Source organism: Giraffa tippelskirchi, chromosome 2, assembly GCF_054371585.1.
Source record: "Giraffa tippelskirchi isolate mGirTip1 chromosome 2, T2T-mGirTip1v1.2.pri, whole genome shotgun sequence".
Classification (NCBI taxonomy): Eukaryota; Metazoa; Chordata; class Mammalia; order Artiodactyla; family Giraffidae; genus Giraffa; species Giraffa tippelskirchi.
Window position 1 is genome coordinate 73,508,615 of NC_137276.1, and position 19,637 is coordinate 73,528,251.

A 19,637-nucleotide genomic window follows, 5' to 3' on the forward strand; every position below is an offset into this window, starting at 1 on the left:
GGCCTTAGTTGTTGATTTGTCATATATGACCTTTATTGTTTTGAGGTATTTTACTATATACACATTTTCTGGAAAGTTTTTATAAAAAAAAATGGGTATTTTATCAAAAGCTCTTTCTGATCATTGAGATTCTTTAATTTGTTAAAGAGATGTATCTTCCCTTGTGGCTTCTCTTGTGGCTCAGCTGGTAAAGAATCTGCCTGCAATGCAGGAGACCCCGGTTTGATTCCTGATCAGGAAGATCCGCTGGAGAAGGGATAGGCTACCCACTCCAGTATCCTTGGGCTTCCCTTGTGGCTCAACTGGTAAAGAATCTGCCTGCAATGTGGGAGACCTGGGTTCAATCCCTGGGTTGGGAAGATCCCCTGGAGAAGGGAAAGGCTACCCACTCCAGTATTCTGGCCTGGAGAATTCCATGGATTGTATAGTCCATTGAGTTGCAAAGAGCTGGACACGACTGAGTGACTTCCACTTCAACATGTTGATTTGCAGATATTGAACCAAACCTGGGATGAATCCCACTTGATCTTGGTATATGATCCTTTTGAAGTGTTGTTGAATTTGATTTGCTAGTATTTTGTTGAGGAGTTTTAAATCTATTTCATCAGTGATATTGGTCTATAATTTTCTTTTTTGGGAGGAGGCTGGGTCTTTGGCTGGTTTGGTATCAGGGTGATGCTGGCCTCATGGAATGTGTTAAGAAGCATTTCCTCTTCAATTGTGGGGGGAATAGTTTGAGGATAGGTGTTAACTCTTCTTTAAATATTTAGTAGAATTCATCTGTGGAGCCAGAAGATTTGGACTTTCATTCGTTAGGAGTTTTTAAATTAATGATTCAATTTCACTCCTGGTAGTCAGTCTGCTCATATTTTCTATTTCTTTCTCATTCAGTCTTGGAAATTGTGTATTTCTAAAGATGTATCCCTTTCTTCTAGGTTGCCCATTTTATTGGTGTATAATTATTTGTAGTAAATTCTTTTAGCCTTCGTATTTCTGTGATGTCAATAGCTTCTTTTCTGTCATTTCTAACTTTATTTAGTTGAGATGGTAAAGCATCTGCCTACAATGCAGGAGACCCGGGTTCAATCCCTGGGTTGGGAAGATCTCCTGGAGAAGGAAATGACAACCCACTCCAGTATTCTTGCCTGGAAAATCCCATGGATGGAGGAGCCTGGTGGGCTGCAGTCTATGGGGTCGCAAAGAGTCGGACACGGTTGAGCAACTTCACTTTCACTTTCACGTTCTCTCTTTTTTTCTTGATGAGTCTAACTAAAGGTTTATTAATTTCATCTTTTCAGAGAACCAGCTGTTAGTTTCACTGACCTCTTCTCTTGCTTATTTAGTAGCTATTTCATTTATTTCTGCTCTGATCTTTATTATATCCTTTCTTCTACTAAGTTTGAGTTTTGTTTGTTCTTCTTTTTCTAGTTCTTTTAGATGTAAATTTAGATTGTTTATTTGGTCTGCTGAAAAGTCAGCTGGTAATCTTATGGAAGTTTCCTTCTACTTAACTAGTTGCTTTCCTCTTGCTGCTTTTAAGATGTGCTCTTTATCTTTAATTTTTGCCATTTTAATTACATTGTGTTTTGGTGTGGATCTCTTTAAATTCATCTTGTTTGAGATTCTTCACTTCCTAGACCTGGATATCCATTTCCTTTTTCAGGTTGGGGAAATTTTCAGCTATTAGTTCTTCAAATAAGTTCTCTTTCCCTTTCTTTTCTATTCTCCTTCTAGGAGCCTTATAATATGAATGTCCCAGAGCTATCTTAAATTCATTTCAGTTTTTTTTTTTCTTTTTCTGTTCAGCTGAGTGATTTTTACTACTCTGTCTTCCAGTTTGCTGATCTGTTCCTCTAATCTACCCTTCATTTCTTCAGTGCATTTTTTATTTCACTTACTGTATTCTTCCACTCCATTTGGTTCTTCTTTGTATTTTCTGACCCTGTTAACGTCTCACTGTGTTCATCCATTCGTCTCCTTAGTTTGTTGAGCATTTTTTACAATCATTACCTTAAACCATTTATCAGGTTGATTGCTTATTTCCACTTTGTTTAGTTCTTTTTCTGAGGTTTTGTCTTGTTCCCTCGTTTAGAGTGTATTTCTCCATCTCCTCATTTTCCCTAATTCTCTGTGTTTATTTCTATGTATTAAGTGAGTTGGTTATGGTTTTAGATCTTGGAGAAGTGGCCTCCTGTGGGAGACTTCCTATGAACCTCAGCAATATGCTGGTAACCAGAGCTGTATGCTCTGGGGGTGCCCCCTATGTACTGCATAGGTCCTTCTGTTGTGGTAGGACCAGCTGCTGACCTGCTAGTGGGCAGGGCTGGGCCCTGGCAGTTTTCTGCATAGCCTAGGGTGTCCTTGGCTGGTTCTGGCCCACTACTAGGCTGGTCCAGTTCCTGGCATGGCTGGTTTTGCAGCTTGGAGGACCGAGGGCTGGTTCTGCCCACTGGTGAGAGGAGCCACGTCCCAGGGTGATTGGCTGAAAGACCCTTGGGGACTACTCTATTTTTTCTTGATCAGACTCAAGAAGTGTTTAATTTTGTTACTCTTCTATATTTTGAGAGCACTATTATCTTTCTTTTTTTTTGCTTTACATTTATTAACTTTCTTATCTATCTTTAAATTCCATATTTCTAGTTCTTTCAGTATATTTTATTGATTTTTTCCAATGTTAAGAGATATACTAAAAATGCATCCTTTTTTTGTTATTTTTTCCTTAATGATACAAGCAGTTAAAGGTAAAACTTTCAGTTTTTAGTATAGCTTTTGCTGCAATGTTTCATAGGTTTTGATGTGATCTCCCTACATATACTTCTATGTGCATTTTTCCACAATAAAAAAATTAAGTGAAAAAGGTTATCCATGTTCATTTTAGGTCATGGCTTCTCCACATAAAATTTTAAATGGAGAATATCCTATCAATATCTTTGACATAACATTATTGAATCCTAATCTTTTAATACAGAGTAAGTCTTTAAGTTGCCTTTAGACTTTTATCTAGTTTTAGTTTTACATTTTTTAATCTTTAAGGGAGTTGCTTTTTAGAGAGTTATTTTTATGCTTAAGAACTTTATGTTTTACGATAATTTTTGGCAAATACTCATATACATACAGAAAAGAGTCTGTCATAAATTTATGGCTTGATGAATTAACACAGGTGAATATGCTCATATAAATACTAACCAAATCAAGGAATAGAACATTACCAACCCCACCCCTTAAGAATTTTTCTTTGTATTCCTTCTAATTCACTAACTTTACCCTCTTCCCTTAAGAAACTACTTATTTAATGTGTAATTTTAATGTAGCTCAGTTTTACAATGCTTCCATTATAAATTAATGCTTTTTGTTCCCAGTTCAAGAAATCACCTTCCCAAGTTTGTTATTCTCCCTTATTATTATGTTTCAGATGCTTCCATTGTGACATCTTTGACTCATAAATTATATAAGTGTATGTGATTAATCTCCAGAAATTGTTATTTTCTAGTTTTCTTCATATTATTGATTTCTAGTTTAATCCTGCCATGATCAATTTTAGTCTTATCAAATTTGTAGAGGCTTGCTTTATGATCCAGCATGGGATTAATTAAGGTTTGTTCCATGTACACCTGGAAGAAGGTGAATTATCTCACTGTCACGTAGAGTGTTCTGCCTATGTCCGTTAGGTCAATTCTTCTTTACCTTTAATGATATTTTCACCTGAATTTTTTTTTGGTGAGAATGCCTAAGATCTACAATCTCAGCCGATTTCAATTATATGATATAGTATTGTCAACTATAGTCACTATGCTATATATTTAGATCCTCAGATTTTATTCATCTTATAAATGGATGTGTGTCATTGGATCAAGATATCCTCATTTCTCCCATCCCCAGCTCCTGGCAAACACTACTCTACCCACTGTCTCTTATAAGTTTGATTTTTTTAGATTCCACATATAAAGTGATACCATATATTATTTGTCTTTCTCTGTCTGGCATATTTTACTTAGCAAAATGCCCTCTAGATTCATCCATGTTGTCACAAATTGTAGTATTTCCTTTGTTCTCATGATGAATAAGATTCCATTGTATATACACATCTTCTTTATCCATACATTCATTGATGGACATATAGGTTGCTTTCATATTTTGGCTTAGTGTAGGAATGCTGCAATAAAGATGGGAGTGCAGATATCGCTTGTAATTTCCTTTCCTTTGAATATACACAAGAGTGGGATTTCTGGATCAAAGAATTATTAATTCTTTGAGGAATTGTTTTCCAGAATGGCTATAGCAATCTACATTCCCACCAACATTATCAAAGATGAATTTTTGACTGCTTGTTTTGTCACCTAACAAAAAAGTATATAAATTCTCCCACTATCTTTGTAGACTTGGATATTCCTACTTTTAGGTCTATAAGTTTTGCTTTCTATATTTAAGAGACTTATAGCCAAATATATTATGCAGAACTTGTTTGTAATGTGATAGGAAAATGTATTTTAAGACACCAAGGACATTTGAACATAGGCTGTTGTTGTTGTTCAGTCACCAAGCCGTGTCCATCTCTTTGCAACCCCATGGGCTTCAGCACACAAGGCTTCCCTGTCCTTCACTCTCTCCCAGAGTTTGCTCAAACTCATGTCCATTGTGTCAGTGATGCCATCCAACCATCTCATCCTCTGTCACCCGCTTCTCCTCTTGCCCTCAATCTTCCCCACCATCAGGGTCTTTTCCAGTGAATTGGCTCTTCGCATTAGGTAGCCAAATATTGGAGCATCAGCTTCAGCATCAGTCTTTCCAATGAATATTCAGGACTGATTTTCTTTAAGATTGACTGGTTTGATCTCCTTGCTTTCCAAGGGACCCTCAAGAGTCTTCTCCAGCACCATAATTTGAAAGCATCAATTTTTCAGCACTTAGCCTTCTTTATGGTCCAACTCTCACATCCATACATGACTACTGGAAAAACCATAGCTTTGAGTATATGAACCTTTATCAGTGAAGTGATGTCTCAGCTTTTTAATACCCTGTATATGTCTGTCATAGCTTTTCTTACAAGGAGCAGCCCCTATCTGCAGAGATTTTGGAGCCCAAGAAAATAAAATCTGTCACTCTTTCCACTTTTTCCCATCTGTTTGACATGAAGTGATGGGACCAGATGCCATGATCTTAGTTTTTTGAATGTTGAGTTTTAAGCCAACTTTTTCACTCTCCTCTTTCACCTTCATCAAGAGGCTCTTTAGTTCCTCTTCATTTTTTTTTTCCATTAAAGTGGTGTCATCTGCATATCTGAGATTGTTGATATTTCTCCCAACAACCTTGATTCCAGCTTGTAATTCATCCAGCCCAGCATTTCTCATGATGTACTCTGCATATAAGTTAAATAAGCAGGGTGACAAAATACAGCCTTGATGTACTCCTTTCCCAGTTTTGAACCAGTCTGTCCAGTACTAACTGTTGCTTCTTGTTCTGCATACAGGTTTCTAGGGGGCAGGCAAGGTGGGCATCTCTTTAAGAATTTTCCACAGTTTGTTGTGATCCACACAGTCAAAAGCTTCAATGTAGTCAATGAAGCAGAAGTAGATTTTTTAAAATTTTCCTTGCTTTTTCTATGATCCAGAGGATGTTGGCAATTTGATCTCTGGTTCTTCTGCCTTTTCTAAATCTAGCTTGTACAGCTGTAAGTTCTTGATTCACATACTGCTGAAACTGCTTGAAGAATTTCGTGCATAACTTTGCTAACATGTGAAATGAGTGCACTTGTTCAGTAATCTAAACATTTTTTGGCATTGTCTTTCTTCGGGATTGGAATGAAAACTGACCTCTTCCAGCCCTATGGCTACTGCTGAATTCTCCAGATTTGCTGGCTGATTGAGTCCAGCACTTTAACAGCATCATCTCTTAGAATTTGAAATAGTTCAGCTGGAATTCCATCACCTCCACTAGCTTTGCTGGTAGTAATACTTCCTAAGGCCTACTTGACTTCACACTCTAGAATGTCTGTCTGGGTGAAAGACTACACCATCATGGTTATCTGAGTCATTAAGGTCTTTTTTGTACAGTTCTTCTGTGTATTCTTGCCAACTCTTCTTAATATCTTCTGCTTCTGTTAGGTCCTTGCCATTTCTGTCCTTTATTGTGCCCATCTTTGCATGAAGTGTTCCCCTGGTATCTCTAATTTTCTTGAAGAGATCACTAGTCTTTCCCATTCTATTGTTTTTCTCTATTTCTTTGCATTGTTTACTTTAGAAGCCTTTCTTTTTTTTTTTTTTTTTTAGAAGCCTTTCTTATCTCTCTTTGCCGTTCTCTGTAACTCTGCAATCAGTTGGGTATATCTTTCCCTTTCTCTTTTGCCTTTTACTTTTCTTCTTTTCTCAACTATTTGTCAGGCCTCCTCAGACAACCACTTTGCCTTTATGCATTTCTTTTCCTTGGGGATGGTTTTTTTTACCACCTCCTGTACAATGTTATGAACCTCTGTCCATAGTTCTTCAGGCACTCTGTCTACCAGATCTAATCCCTTGAATCAATTCATCACCTCCACTGTATAATAATAAGGATTTGACTTAGGTCATATCTGAACATCCTAGTGATTTTCCCTCCTTTCTTCAATTTGAGCCCAAATTTTGCAATAAAGAGCTCATGATCTGAGCCACAGTCAGCTCCAGGTCTTGTTTTTGCTGACTGTATAAAGCTTCTCCATCTTCTGCCGCAATTTGATTTTGGTATTGACCATCTGGCAATGTCCATATGTAGAGACATCTGTTGTGTTCTTAAAAGATGGTGTTTGCTGTGACCAGTGTGTTCTTTAGGCAAAACTCTGTTAGCCTTTGCCCTGCTACATTTTGTACTCCAAGGCCAAACTTGCCTGTCACTCCAGGTATCTCTTGACATCGTACTTTTGCATTCCAGTCCCCTGTGATGAAAAGAACATCTCTTTTTTTTGGTGTTAGTTCTGAAAGTTCTTGTAGGTCTTCATAGAATCATTCAACTTCTGCTTCTTTGGCATTAGTGGTTGGGGCACAGACTTGGATTACTGTGATGTTGAATGGTTTGCCTTGGAGATGAACAGAGATCATTCTGTTGTTTTTGAGATTGCGCTGAAGTACTGCATTTTAGACTCCTGTTGACTATGAGGGTTACTCCATTTCTTCTAAGGGATTCTTGCCCATAGTAGTAGATATAATGGTCATCTAAATTAAATTCATCCATTTTAGTTCGCTGATTCCTAAAATGTCCTTATCCACTTTGCTATCTCCTGTTTGACCACATCTAATTTACCTTGATTCATGGACCTAACATTCCAGGTTCTTATGCAGCATTGTTCTTTACAACATTGGACTTTACTTTCACCACCAAACACATCCACACCTGGGGGTATTTTAAGAAACCAGGGACATTTGAACATAGGCTGTGCATTGGATGATGTTAAGTTGGATGTAGTAATATCTACTAGCAATACAGGCTAAAAGGATTGTGGGCTGTTTTACATTTTATAGAATTTGCTTATAGGGACTTCCCTGGTGGTACAGTGGCTAAGACTCCTTGCACCCAAAGCAGGGGGCCCAGGTTCAATCCCTGGTCAGGGAACTAGATCCCACATGCCACAACTAAGGGTTCACATGCTGCCACTAAAGATCCCATGTGCGACAACTAAGACCTGGGACAGCCAAATAAGTATTAAATATTAAAAAAAGAATTTGCTCTTAGAATAAACTGAGAAGACTGAGAAATATATTTCCTTTAAGATTTTTATAACAAAGGTCTCTTGTTACTCATGAAGATATCATAGAGACATGATTGATAAGGATACGATTTATCACATGCTCAACAAATAGAGCTGCTTGGCTTCCCATGGAAAGTTGGCTTGGAAGTTTGTCACAGGCCTTTAGTCAAACATAGACACAGATTACATTTTTTTTTTAAACCACTAATAGATGATTTTTTGTTCTATCTTTTTCTAAACATGAGCCAACAAGTATTTTTGGAAAAAAAAATAGAAATGCAGTCATGGGTGGGTAGGAATATTTTCAGAGTGAAATCAGAAAACTCATGTAATGGTTAATTTTATGTGTCAACCTGACTGGGCTGAAAGATGCCTACGTAGCTAATAAAACATTATTCTGAAATATGTCTGTGAGGGTGTTTCTGGAAGAGATTAGCATTTGATTCCATAGATTGAGTTAAGAAGATTGTCCCTCACCAGTGTGGGTGGGCATCACCTGATCCATTGAGAGCATGAATAGGACAAAAGGGAGGAGGATAAATGAATTTCCTCTTTCTCTCTTGAGCTTGGCCATCCATATATCTTGCTCTCAGACATCAGAGCTCCTGGTTGTCTGGCCTTTGGGCTCTGGGACTTACACTAGTGGCCCTCCGGTTTTCAGGCCTTTGGCTTTGGATTAGGGCTGACACCATGGGCTCCCCTGGTTCTCAGGCTTTCTGACTTGGACTGAATTATACCTCCAACTTACCTGGTTCTCCAGTTTACAGACAGCATATCATGGGCCATCTTGGCTTCCATAACTGCGTGAGCCAGTTCCTATGACAAATTTCCTTATATATGTCCTTGTAAGGAAGGCATGGTTATATTCATTTGACAGATGTGAAAACTGAGTTTCTGAAAGTGTAAATGACCTGTCCAAAGCTCTACTCTAAGTGCTGGCTGTTGTTGTTTAGTTGCTCAATTGAGTCCAACAGCTGGGATTTAATCATAGATCCATCTGGCTCCAAACCCTATATTCTTTCCTGTATCATAAAACTATTGACTGCCATGTGCTTCAGATTAAAATGATCATTTAACTACATTCATATGGGATTGTTTTAGAACATGCTAATTTTTTTTCCTTTCCTTGATAATTATTTTATTTTCCATTTAATTATTTTTTAAAAATTATAAAAGGATGTTTGCTTGTATTATTTTTTAAGATCAAATAATAAGAAAAGTATAGTTAATTCCCCTATTAACATCCCATGGCCTTCCTATAGATATGTGCTCAGTCACTCAGTCGTTTCTGACTCTTTGCAACCTCATGGACTGTAGCCTGTCAGGCTTCTATGTCTATAGAAGTTTCCAGGTCAGAATACTAGAACAAGTTGGCATTTCCTTCTGCAGGGGATCTTCATGACTCAGGGATCAACCCGAGTCTCTTCTGTCTCCTGCATTGGCAGGCAGTCTTTTACCACTGCACCATCTGGGAAGCCCTCTCCTATACATGACCACTGTTATGTTTCTTACATAGTCCTTATCAGAAATTTTCTATCTATATTCAGAAGCACACATTTTTTTTTTTTGGCTTGGATGAATGTATATATTGCAAATTTCTCTGTCCCTTGCCTTTTTCACTTAACATATCTTACACATATTTCCACATAAATATATATATGTAGTTCTATATTTTCATTATTTATTTATTGCTCTTTTGGGTCTTTGCTGTTGTGCAAAGACTGTAGTTGTGTGACTCTAGTTGCTACTCTCTATTTGCAGTGCAAGGGCTTCTAATTGCAGTGGTTTCTCTTGTTGCAAATCACAGGCTCTAGGCACATGGGCTTCAGTAGTTGCAGCGCGTGGGCTCAGTAATTGCAGCTCATCAGCTCTGGTTCAATAGTTGTTGCACACAGGCTTAGCTGTCCTGTGGCATGTGAGATCTTCCTGGGCCAGTTATCAAACCCATGGCCCCTGAATTGACTGGCAGATTCTTTATGACTGAGCCATCAGAGAAGCTCCTATATTTTCATTTTAATGGCTACACATATCCACATTCCTTTGTATGGATATATGTCATCCAGGTAACCAATCCCTATTAGAATTACTTCTTTTTTTTTTTTTTTTTAAATTGCAAACCATCCTGCAATGGTCTTCCCTGGTGGCTCAGTGTTAAAGAGTGTACCTGCCATGCAGGAGACCTGGATTTGATCCCTGGGTCAGGAAGATCCCCTGGAGAAGGAAACGGCAGTCCACTCCAGTGTTCTTTCCTGGAGAACTACATGGATGGAAGAGCCTGGCAGGCTACAGTCTATGGGTTTGCAAAGAGTTGGACAAGACTGAGTGACTAACATTCTGCAATGATCAATGCTGTATGGATATCTTTGCATACTTATGTATCTGTCAAATTGGATTCAGTTCAGTCAGTTCAGTCATTCATTTGTGTCTAACTCTTTGTGATCCCATGGACTGCAGCACACCAGGCTTCCCTGTGCATCACCAACTCCCAGAGCTTGCTGATACTCATGTCCATTGAGTCAGTGATGCCATCCAACCATCTCACCCTCTGTCGTCCCCTTCTTCTCTTGGCTTCAATCTTTCCCAGCATCAGGGTCTTTTCCAGTGAGTCAGTTCTTCACATCAGGTGGCCAAACTATTAGAGCTTCAGCTTTAGGATCAGTCTGGAAGGACTGAATAGTCAGGGTTGATTTCCTTTAGGATTGACTGGTTTGATCTCCTTGCGTTCCAAAGACTCTCAAGAATCTTCTCCAACACCACAGTTCAAAAGCATCAATTCTTTGGCGCTCAGCTTTCTTTACAGTCCTAACTCTCACATCCATACATGACTACTGGAAAAACCATGGCTTTGACTAGATGGACCTGTCAGCAAAGTAATGTCTCTCTTTTTTAATATGCTGTCTAGGTTGGTCATAGCTTTTCTTCCAAGGAGTAAGCGTCTTTTAATTTTATGGCTGCGATCACCATCTGCAGTGATTTTGGAGCCCAAGAAAATAAAGTCTATCACTGTAAAATTGAATGAGGTGCTTGAAAATCAAGGTTACCTTCTAAGCATGTCCTAATTTTGGTTATAATAAGTAATGAGACATAAATTTCAAGGGATCCAAGAGACCCAGAAGTCAGTTAAAAACAGTTACTATATAGCACCTTTACTCTCTACTCAAAGCAAATTTAGTTGATATTCATATATTCCCACATTGACTTCACTCTGCTGCCAGTGAGCAGAATTCTTTTAAATATCTGAGCTGTCTGGACTCACTGTGTCTTGCTAAGATGATCATGGAGGGTTTTGCCTCCAAGTGAATGACATCTTTAAAGGGCATGTAAATTTTGATTCTTTTAATTATCTTCTCTGAGGTAGAAATCATTGGGGGTATCCCAACTCCCTCATCCTAATTGTTAAAGTAATAATTCAACATTCTGGATATATTTACTGAACAGAGATTTTCCACAAACTCTGCAGTCTTTACCCAGCCAATCTGTGGCAATAACATGAAATTTTTTTTGCTAAGAAAGAAGCATGTTCTTACCTATACATCTTATTTGTGAACAATTGTTATCTCACAGTTTCATATTTCTCTTTCTCTTCAAGAGACAAAAAGGTTGTTAAATACATGGAGTGTGTTAAGGGAGTGATCTGACTAAGGATTTATTGGGATGAGGGTAAATTCCTGTAAGTAAATATGTTGTCTTCAATGGTATGCCTTCTAATTTTGATAAGTATTGTTAAAATGCCATCTAATGTCATTTAAATGTATATTCTCACAAGTTTACAGTACTCTCAACCCTTACCTATCTCCACATACACATTCTGGAAGTTACTAATTCTAATTGTGGAAAATATTATTTGTATAATATGAAGTCTTGGTTTTCAATTGCATCTTTAACTTATGAATGTGTTCTAGCATCACATATTTCTTTTACTTATGAACTGCCCAACTGAGAATTTCTGTTAAGCTTCTCAAAGGAAAGTGGGGAATCATCCCATGATGGGTAAATATGAAGGGAGATAAGTCCAGATTCTCTTTGCAAACCAGCTTCTTTTCTTCAGGACAGCTCAGATTTTTTAGTACATTCAAGAGCACTGTGACTCTCTAAGGCAAGGAATGGGTTTGAAGGAAAATCATTTCACACTCCTCCTCACCTGTAACCTTTCTTACCACAATAGTTTTGGGTTGTTTTTTTTTAATATTTATTTGTTTGTTTATTTGGCTGCACCCAGTCTTAGTTGTGGCACTTAGGACCCTTACCACAGCAGTTATAATGACTTCACCTCTGGTTTCTATATGCTGTGGAAATATTATTTATGACTATATATTTCTACACACTGTAAAGTAAAAGTTTATTTGTTATTCACTATACAGTTCTGTCGGAGAAGGCAATGGCAACCCACTCCAGTACTCTTGCTTGGAAAATCCCATGGACGGAGGAGCCTGGTAGGCTACGGTCCACGGGGTCGCTAAGAGTCGGACACGACTGAGCGACTTCACTTTCACTTTTCACTTTCATGCACTGGAGAAGGAAATGGCAACCCACTCCAGTATTCTTGCCTGGAGAATCCCAGGGATGGCGGAACCTGGTGGGCTGCCGTCTATGGGGTCGCACAGAGTCGGACACGACTGAAGCGACTTAGCAGTAGCAGCAGCAGCAGTAGCAGCATACAGTTCTGTTATATTTTTATCTTCAAAAACTGTCTTATGTGATGACCAAAAAGGGGGTTGGATAGTGTAATTGATTATCTCCCATCAAGCATTGAAGACTGTTTTCCCTCCCCTTGAATCCAGTTGGCCTTGTGACTTGCTGTGACCTATAAAATGTGACAGAAGCAATGGTGGGCAAGTTCTAGGCCCTGCACTTAAGAGTTCTGGCAGCTTCTCCTTTCACTTGTTTTTATAAAGTAAAACAAGAATTGAACCATAATTGTAGTAGAGGAAGAGAGACCCCAGCAGCTCCCAGTCATTCTTTGCTGAGGTGCCCAACATGTAGGTGAAATCGTCTTGGGCATTCCAGGTTCACGTGAAGCTCCTGGCTGACTGCAGTCACATTAGGGAACCTAGTGAAGAGGAAGAACCACCAACTGAGACTGCTCGCTTCTCAGAATCATGAAAATAAAAAATTGAAACACTAAGGTAAGTACTAAAATAGTACCTAGAGAGAAAATATTGTGAAATATAAAATAAAAACCAATTGTCAAAACAAAGGAGCTCTGTGTAGATGGACAGGGAAGACCCCAAACAGGAGAGTACAGAATTTGAGTTAGGGTTCAGTGGCTGGGACCAGTATTCTAGACATGTGTTTCCAGTATAACTTTTTTTGATGATGGAAATGTTCATCTGTGATATTGACAATTTTAAATTTAAATTTTAAATGCATTTATCTATGGAACTGAATTTGAAATTTTATTAAATTTTAATTAATTTCATTTAAATTGAAATAGGTCCATGTTGCTAGTGACCACCATTTTGGACAGGGTGTCTGCTATATTACATGTCAGACTTTATCCTGATGAAGGGATAAAAATCAATAACTTGACCCCAAGTTGTATCTTTTCATCTGTGCTCCTCAGGATTCTGAGAGGGACCTCATTCTACTCAGACCTTGATCTGGTTAGGAATCTCAGCTGAGAATGACCGTATAACCTGTCAACATCTCCACTTGGAGAACCAAGAATTAGAATGGGTTTCCCCTTATTATGTTCCCTGCATAAACAGAGGTGGGACTGAGAATAATAGCTTTAAAAAATCTGTCTTTGCCTTTTATTCTATGTCTATAAATAGTCTTGAGGTAAAAGCACCTACTATAAAGGAAATTTCTAAGAATTTTAATTAGGGTATGGAAATGCAAACCCAAACTTATATATATGTATGTGGGGTTTCCCAAACTTCTTTAATATAGAAATATTTTGTGTGTGTGACCTCTGTTAACCTCTTAACAGCAGCCATAGAACACATTTGTGGAATGCCCTTCTAGAAAACTGCAGAATTTTTATTAAACTGGGCTAAATGTCATAATGAAATATTGAACATTTCAACCATGAATACTACATGATGGCTTTCCAAAATCAATTCCATTTCCTTAATTAGGAAATTAATCATTTGAGATTATTAAACAAATATGAGGCAAGATTAAAATGATGATTTTCATTTCCTTATGGGTTAATTTTTAAATATTTAACAAAAATAGAATAATACTTTTCTCAGAGAAGCCAAGATTGTAGCTGAGATTTAATTTAATTATATGGTACCTAGGCTCCAAAATTTTCAAACATTGTTTTTAACATTCCTACCTCCTGAAGGCAATATTGACATTCATATGAATAAAAATCATTCTTCTTCTATACCCATCTGGCAGTAATGGTTTTCCAAAGAGCCAAGGACAAATAATTATTTCAAGGACTCTTTTTTTGCAGGAAAGAAATTCTTACTTTCTTAGAATAGAATTTGTTCTGCTTTACTGTCTGATTTAACAGCAGTGAAACTGAAAATGTATTATTTCTACTGCTTCTGAGCCCTCAAAAGACTTTCTCACCCTCTGGAGTTTTTTCCAATTGGTTCATAAGTTCAGTTCAGTTCAGTCACTCAGTCGTGTCTGACTCTTTGCGACCCCATGAATTGCAGCACGCCAGGCCTCTCTGTCCATCACCAACTCCCGGAGTCTACCCAAACCCATGCCCATCTAGTTGGTTATGCCATCCAACCATCTCATCCTCTGTCGTCCCCTTCTCCTCCCGCCCCCAATCCTACCCAGCATTAGGGTCTTTTCCAATGAGTCAACCCTTCGCATGAGGTGGCCAAAGTATTGGAGTTTCAGCTTCAACATCAGACCTTCCAATGAACACCCAGGATTGATCTCTTTTAGGATGGATTGATTGGATCTCCTTGCAGTTCAAGGGACTCTAAAGAGTCTTCTCCAACACCACAGTTCAAAAGCATCAATTCTTCAGCACTCAGCTTTCTTCACCATCCAACTCTCATATCCATGCATGACCACTGGAAAAACCATAGCCTTGACTAGACGGACTTTTGTTGGCAAAGTAATGTCTCTGCTTTTAAATATGCTATCTAGGTTGGCCATAACCTTCCTTCCAAGGAGTAAGCGTCTTTTAATTTCATGGCTGCAATCACCATCAGCAGTGATTTTGGAGCCCCAGAAAATAAAGTCTGACACTGTTTCCACTGTTTCCCCATCTATTTCCCATGAAGTGATGGGACCAGATGCCATGATCTTAGTTTTTTGAACGTTGAGCTTTAAGCCAACTTTTTCACTCTCCTCTTTCACCTTCATCAAGAGGCTCTTTAGTTCTTCTTCACTTTCTGCCATAAGGGTGGTGTCATCCGCATATCTGAGGTTATTGATATTTCTCCCAGCAATCTTGATTCCAGCTTGTGTTTCTTCCAGCCCAGCGTATCTCATGATGTAGTCTGCATATAAGTTAAATAAGCAGAGTGACAATATACAGCCTTGACGTACTCCTTTTCCTATTTGGAACCAGTCTGTTGTTCCATGTCCAGTTCTAACTGTTGCTTCCTGACCTGCATACAGGTTTCTCAAGAGACAGGTCAGATGGTCTGGTATTCCCATCTCTTTCAGAATTTTCCACAGTTTATTGTGATCCACACAGTCAAAGGCTTTGGCATAGTCAATAAAGCAGAAATAGATGTTTTTCTGGAACTCTCTTTCTTTTTCGGTGATCCAGCAGATATTGGCAATTTGATCTCTGGTTCCTCTGCCTTTTCTAAAACCAGCTTGAACATCTGGAAGTTCACGGTTCACGTATTGCTGAAGCCTGGCTTGGAGAATTTTGAGCATTACTTTACTAGCATGTGAGATGAGTGCAATTGTGCGGTAGTTTGAGCATTCTTTGGCATTGCCTTTCTTTGGGATTGGAACGAAGACTGACCTCTTCCAGTCCTGTGGCCACTGCTGAGTTTTCCATATTTGTTGGCATTATCGAGTGCAGCACTTTCACAGCATCACCTTTGAGGATTTGAAATAGCTCAACTGGAATTCCATCACCTCCACTAGCTTTTTTCGTAGTGATGCTTTCTAAGGCCCACTTGACTTCACATTCCAGGATGTCTGGCTCTAGGTGAGTGATCACACCGTCATGATTATCTGGGTCATGAAGATCTTTTTTGTACAGTTCTTCTGTGTATTCTTGCCACCTCTTCTTAATATCTTCTGCTTCTGTTAGGTCCATACCATTTCTGTCCTTTATTGAGGCTATCTTTGCATGAAATGTTCCTTTGCTATATCAAATTAAGGTAAACCAGCAGATTATTACAGTCGCTTAAAGATCTGGTTAAGATGTGAGAAGATATCTCTTCTCCCCAAATTCCTGTACATGGAATCTTATTGTCAACAGCAATCCTCAAAGATCATCTTCCTCCATGTTCTTGTGTTGGCTGCATATTAGGATGAGGTTGGGGAAGGGGTAGTTTTAAAAATATAGATTCCTGGGCCCCACTCCAGACAAGTCTGAGCAGGGGGAGGGGAAGCAGGCTTAGATAGCCTTAAAGTCTCTTTTGGAGATTCTAATGACAGTTATACCTTTGAGCTAGTTCATCGTGCTCACTTTACAGACAAGTAGACTAAGGACCAGCTGTCCAAGTGCGACCAAAGTCACCATTTTGTTTCTTATTTATGAGGCCATCAAAACCAGAACAGTCTGAACAAGGGGTGGTTTTCCAGGGTGTGCACAAGTCACTAGGATTATAATTGTGTGTGGGGGGAAGGGTGACTCCAGGACCATCTCTGGGTGAAAGGAAGATAATGAGGGAGGGCCCCCGCCTAATTGTTTGTTTATCAAGGTTCTTCATATTTCATTTAAAGAGAGGGTTCCACTTCTAAAGATATGCCAAGTCTGAAAAATAACTTCTCTACAAAAGAATGTATCTCAGGAGGCAGACACCAGTTCAACTATTAGTGAAATGTGAAAACAAACAAACAGATGAGTGTTCATTCTTAAATCACATTTTTTCCAGGTGTTTGATTAGCTCTAAGGGACTATCTAATCTCAAATATTTGCACCTATGAAAAATATGTGTAGCAAGTAAGAACCTCAGACACAAGAGCAGGTTTTTAAAATTCATTTCATTTTTCTGCAGCTGACTTAATTACTATTTTTATGTTCTATTGCCCTGATATCTGATGCACTTTGACCCTGTTCAGGGTATTTAGGTAATTACAAGGTATCACAGAGGGACTCTGATCCCTGATCCTATCTGCCCTCAATGGCATCCTTTGAAATAACCTCTTTCCCATCTGGCCTCAGGTCTTGGGTACATATGTGTCCTGTAAACTCCTAACCACAAAATCTCTTAGGTCCAGCTCTCTATTAGCAGCCTGTCCCCTTCACTGGCCTCTCAGGAAAGCAGGAAAGCACTCTGCTGTTTCCCCGGCCTTCCTGGGTTTGGGGGACCATGCAAGGGTGTCTCAGGCTCCCCTGAGCAGACACTCCTCCAGCATATCTACTGCTTCCTCACCATGCTGCTGAGGGGAGACCCATAAAGATTGCTGCCTCTTTCTGTTTCCCAGGGGAAGTGAAAGAGGCATGGCTCTTCTTTGGAGCCCCAAATCTTTTTGAGGACATGCCCCAGCAGTGGAGACCAAGGTACAAGAGCCTCTGCAGAAAATGAAAGTGTCTAAGTGTGCTCTGATTCTTCTCTCTTTATGGATTATCATAGTTGAGAGGGTGGGAAAACTGTCTTGAATTGAGAATATTTTCTTTGAGAGCCATTATTCTGTGCTAAAGCATTCAGAATCCAGGCTCTTGCAACTCAGAACACCTTTTATCTCAAGACAGCTATTTTTGCTGTCTTTCCAAAGACCTATTTGAATACTCAGCAGTAGAATTGCCTGTTTATTCTTCATTTCTCTTGTGTCATCTCTTCCCAGAAGCTACCCCAGTGGAGGCGAGGAGAGTGAAAAGAGGCAAAAGTGGACAGGGGGAACAAATGCGTCTGGTAATATACCTTAATATCATATCTTTCTACACATGCGTAAGGGGGAAATACTGGTCAGGTTTTGATCAACTGCTAGACCTCTCTTCAATTCTTATCACTGTTTCATCCCTTCCTCCTTGTGGCATATATTCTCTAACTGGGACCTCCTGTATAATTTGAGGAGCCCAGCACAAAATAAAACTGTGAGGCCTCTCGTTCAAAAATTACTACTAATTTCAAGACAGTTATGGCAGAACATTAAACCAAGCACAGGGCCCGTTTGAACACAATGGCCTGGGTCACATCCATGAAGCCAGCCCTGTTTCTAACCCTTTAAAGGATCTCTTTCCTTGACTTTTACTGGAGTGTTGTTTGTATTGTCAAAAGAAAACTCAAAGACCTTTACTTGATATGAATAACTTTTTGAATGAGAAGCGAGACCAGGGAGCTTCCCAAAACTTGTGTGAAGTACAAAGACGTGGAATTACAGGATGGCTTCTAAATGCAAAGAAGGATGCTCTTTAGCCTTTCCCATGATCAGTTATTGGGGGATTCCAGACTGCAGGAAATTGGTGAATAGTGCTTATCTTATACCATTTGGGGAAGATGACTTAAGTTTTATGATTATCAAAGGCATTGACAAGAAATAACCTAAGTTACATTTCACTTATATTCATGAAATAAACTAGATTAAGTTTTGTGTAAGTGGCGTAAGTGGTTTTTGTCAGCTTTAGGGATTTTTAAACCTGGTTTTCATTTCATTTTATTTTAAAAGTCTTATCAAAATAACTTAAGACAATGTAAAGGTCCTGCAATAGGAATTCATTCCATAAATTACAGAATTTCCATATGATAGACAGCTATGCAGTTATTTATAATCAACAAAATATTTTAATTTATTAAACAACATGGGAAAATGTTATCATGATTCTGTATATTGGAAATGTTAATACACTTGCCATTCACATTGTGAGGGAAATAGCCCCACCCAGGTATCTTGCAACCGAGAGCAGGGCCTCGTTTTACCACATGGTTCCTCATTCTACTATTGTTGATTGCCTCGGGAGAGAAACAGATCCAAGAGTAAACACTCAGTAGACTCGACAGCAACCTATTGTCTGTATGGACTTGGTGGAAAAATGGACAGGGTAAAGTTTGAAACCTGTACTAAAAACTCAGAAACTATGAGACAATAAGAACGAGAGCTCAGTTAAAGGGTCCTAGGGTAGAGTTGAAGATTGAGGAATTGCTATAAGGAGCAGTAGACTGAAACTATGAGGAAGCAGAAATTCTTAAGTAGACGGAGCAATTGAAACTGGGGCAAAAATTCAGATGGTGAGCAGCCAGCCAAATTGTCGGCGCACCCCTGCAGCAGGGACTCCAGCTCCTGCTGTGGTGGTCTTGGCAGATGCTTGGGATCCAGATCCGAAGTCCAGCCCTTTGTGCAAGCAACCTGTCCCAACCCGGCCCCTGCTCTTAGATTTCCAAGAGTTTGCTTGTCATTCTTTGTAAATCCTTTCAGGAATGTCCTCAGTGGATTTCTGTCTTGGAACTGTTAGAGGGGTGTATAGGCTATGAGCCCAATTTTATATTTGTAATGTGTGCTCACATGTATCTATGGATATGAGGTAAAGTCACCAACTTACTAATAAAATTCTTAAATGTACCAAGATTATGTGGCTTCCTTATTTTTCCATTAACTGATCTGATTCCCTAAAAGATACTTCTCACTGGGTGCCTGGGACAATTCTACTTGGTAGTGTTCCAGTCTTCTGTGGCATAAATGTCTCCATCTACTTTACACATTTATTTTAAAGTTCAGGACTTCCCTGGTTGTCCAGTGGTTAAGAATCCACCTACCAATGCAGGGAACACAGGTTCGATCCGTGTTCCGGGAAGATCCCACATGCTCTAGAGCAACTAAGCCCATGCATCACAGCTACTGAGCCCACTTACCCCAACTACTGAAGCTCATGCACCCT

General features: G+C 39.0%; 1 protein-coding gene across 1 annotated transcript in view; it reads left to right on the forward strand.

Moving 5' to 3' along the window:
• The window catches only part of LOC145537959 (uncharacterized), a 475,282-nt gene extending 455,963 nt beyond the window's left edge, over positions 1–19,319 (forward strand). Inside the window, exons 10-11 of the mRNA XM_081569004.1 lie at positions 12,722–12,840; positions 17,609–19,319. The gene's annotated coding sequence lies outside the window, so the exon portion shown is untranslated. The remainder of the gene's footprint in view (positions 1–12,721; positions 12,841–17,608) is intronic.
• Positions 19,320–19,637: the final 318 nt, after the last annotated feature.